Source organism: Bidens hawaiensis, unplaced genomic scaffold, assembly GCF_021521415.1.
Source record: "Bidens hawaiensis isolate Kalapana, Puna unplaced genomic scaffold, B.hawaiensis_p1.1 tig00010459_1, whole genome shotgun sequence".
In the NCBI taxonomy this organism is placed as follows: Eukaryota; Viridiplantae; Streptophyta; class Magnoliopsida; order Asterales; family Asteraceae; genus Bidens; species Bidens hawaiensis.
In genome coordinates this window covers 762,526-766,122 of record NW_027491795.1, presented here as the reverse complement: position 1 = coordinate 766,122, position 3,597 = coordinate 762,526, and positions in this window count along the sequence as shown.

Sequence of the window (3,597 nt, the reverse complement as noted above, 5' to 3'; positions counted from 1 at the left end):
ATACTTATAGTGCTTGTATGAATATCTACTTTTTCTAAGTCGTCAGTTAATATTAATTTTTATGCTTTTAATTCTAGTTCGTGGCGTTCAATTGCTTTGATTTCATTTATGAACTTTCAGTTTTATTTAAAGTTTTCTTCAACATCAAGGTGAGTTTCTCACACCCCCTTTTTACATTTTTTTAACTATTTTGGGGGTAGCATATATATCCTATCAACAATTCAATTTCGTTTATTTATTATCTACAAACTACAATTCGTTACATGGACTTGTGTGTTTACTTGCTTACTTGCTCAAAGATTACGTGCTCATGGTTTCCTCATTAAGTATGATCATACGCCCCCCCCCCTATGCACTCAGGACCTCGATAATATGAGTGGAATAGGGACCCTCGATCTGAGTACGTTGGTTGATACCAACGGAACATTGGTGCACAATCCCAACTGGAAAGGACCTTACTTGCTCATTTACACCTGTTCATGGAATTGTATGATTTTATATACTTATATCAAAACTTGTTTGAACTCACCAAGTATTCAATTAGTTGACTTTATTTTATATATATGTTACAGGTACTTTCATTAGAGGATGAAATGATGAAGATACTAGAAGTTAGGATATTTAAAAAATAAACAAGAAGACATTTGTTTTGTTCCTTCTTCTTTGTGTTTGTGCATTTGATAAACTTGTGTACTTGGGATTTGAATGAATTAATGATATTATTGCCACTTAATAGTGTCACATGTGTTTTGGGCAATCTGTACGTCGCACCCGGGCGTATTCCGCTTTAGCCGGGGTGTTACAATCGCTAATGCGGATAACCTTGTCCATAGTAGTTATCCGTTGGAGAGTAGCGTATGTGTCCCCAAAACCAGTCAGCTTCGGCGGGTCGCAACCTTTTAAGGACTTGTAGTTGCACCCAGCTCGGCCTCTCTTCCCGTCATCAACCTTCACCGACTTAACCACACTTGATTCCTCATTCTCCTTCTCATCATCCTTCTTACACTTTTCCCCCGACTTCTCAGCAGTCTTTGCATGACTTCCAGCGGACTTTTCAGGATTCCAATTCTTCGCAGCAGCTGCTACCGCCTGAGCAATGGCAGCTTGAACAGCAGGGTCAAGCTGATACCCTTCGTTGTTACTCGGATTTCCACCGGCAGCACTTCCTTCTCCCTCAGCTTTAGTAGCTGATTCTACTGACGGTTCTCGGACAACGCTTGGCCCACCACGACGTCCCGTACGTCCTCCTTTTCCAGCAACTTTCTTAGCTCCAGCCATCGTATTCTAAAAGAAAATGCAAACGTCATCACTTAAGGAACCATTTAGTGCAATGATAGTAAGGCTAACAGGTAATAACAGTGGCCAGCTGTGATTAGCTGCTCACGTTAGTTTCCGTGTCCTATACACTTTCTCTTATGAGTCTATTTGTGCTAATTCTACTTCTAACAGTTAGACAATCAAACAGTTCATATCATCACATACTCCTATCCCTAGCAATTAAGCTAGCATTCATTCATTCTTTATTTAGCAATTACGCAAACATTCATTCATCATTCTACTTTACATGTGAATTTAATCACATACTTTACCCTTACTTAGCTTGCTTCAGTGATACATGGCATTCTCGTACTGGCATCTTATTTCTTTTCTTACTTTGATCCCATTCTCTGTTCGAGTCTAAGCATGTAGGATGCTTAAATATCTAGAACTTTTCTTTGATACCAACTTGTAAGGCCCCGTTGCCGATGCCTCACATCTGACGTTGGATTTACTCATCAACATAATTCTAATCATCAGAGTTAAATAAAACTTTCGCGGAATAATAATAATTGTCAACCATTCATTACAAATATTCATAACTTGTCTTTTCAAAACATAATTAAAACATAGTACTAAAACATCATGACAAATCTTCAGATGCCAGCCTCTTCACTTGCCATGTGTCCTGCTCAAACCAGCTGTCTCAATCTGTTAACCTGCGTTTATACTAAAAGTCAGCTACATTGAGTGAGTTCTTGTAAATCAGATGACATACAATACAATAACATACTTACATATGCACCCGAAGGTACATACCTTCATATTTACTTACATACTTACATACACATATACATTCATTCTTTCTTTCATACTTACATACATACTTTCATTCATACATATACAGTTAAAGAGCATTTCGCCCTATAACCTTCGCCGATATTATTAGGGTCGGTTCCCTACGTTCGTCGACATTACTAGGGTCGGTTCCCTGCATTCACCGACATTATTAGGGTCGGTTCCCTCCATTCGCCGACATTATTAGGGTCGGTTCCCTATATTTAGTACATTGTACCATACCTGTCTTTACATACCTTTCTTAATATTACGTGCAATATCCAATGATCGTTCACGTACCATCATCATAACATACATACCTCATTCACATATCATATATATATATATATATATATATATATTCATATCGTTGACTATCTCCTGGCAGCACATGCAATATCCGAAGATCGTTCATGTACTATCATCATAACATACATACGTGTAATTGTTATACAGTTAGCCGTGCACAGCTGAAGAAGGGAATAACCATTAACAGTGAATGTAACTGAGTTCAGGTGAGTTTCTAACCCCATTCCTTGTTATGTTTTCGGGGCTGTGTGTATACTCGATGTGATAGTTAATACGCTTACCTTAATTGGTAAGTGTATGCCATGTATGATTTATATGTTATCTATATATGTCTTGAATGAGAATGAAAGCTTGTCAGTACGTGAACGATCTTCGGATATTGCACGTACTGTCAGGTTAATAAAATAGATATGAATATTGTATGTAATATAAAGATGAGTGCTTGTCGGTACGTGAACGACCTTCGGATATTGCACGTACTGTCAGGTTATAAATATAGATTTGAATATTGTATGTAATATAAAGATGATTGCTTGTCGGTACGTGAACGATCTTCGGATATTGCATGTATTGCCAAGAATAATGATTGTCTCCTTATATGGATATTAAATAATAAATTATGTACAGAGTTCCTTCTACGGATAATATATATAGAGTGTTCCTTCTATGGAAAGCATAGTGTTCCTTTAATGGAAAGCATTGTGTTCCTTTAATGGAAAGCATAGTGTTACTTCTATGGAAATATATAGGATGTTCCTTCTATGGAAGTATATGGAGTGTCCTTCTATGGAAAATTTATACAGAGCGCCCTTCTATGGAATATATATAGCATGGGCAGTAGCCATGGTTCTTTTAATAGATATTATGTAACGTTCCTCTTATGAATATTTATACAAGGTTAAGATATGTGTGTATGTATGATATGTGTATGCATTGGATGTCATCTAATTAACTAGAACTCACTCAGCATAGATGACTTTTAGTATGCACGCGGTTGATCAGACTGAAGAGTTAAGCATGAGGCACATGGCATGGATTGAACGGATGACATCTGAAGTTGAAAGAAAATGGTATTTTAAATATGATGTTTATTATCATGGTTTTAAAGAAAAGATTTAATGTTTTGTAATGAATGATTTAAGTTAACATTTCCGCGAAAGTTTTAATGAAGTCTGATTTGTATAATTGTGTTCA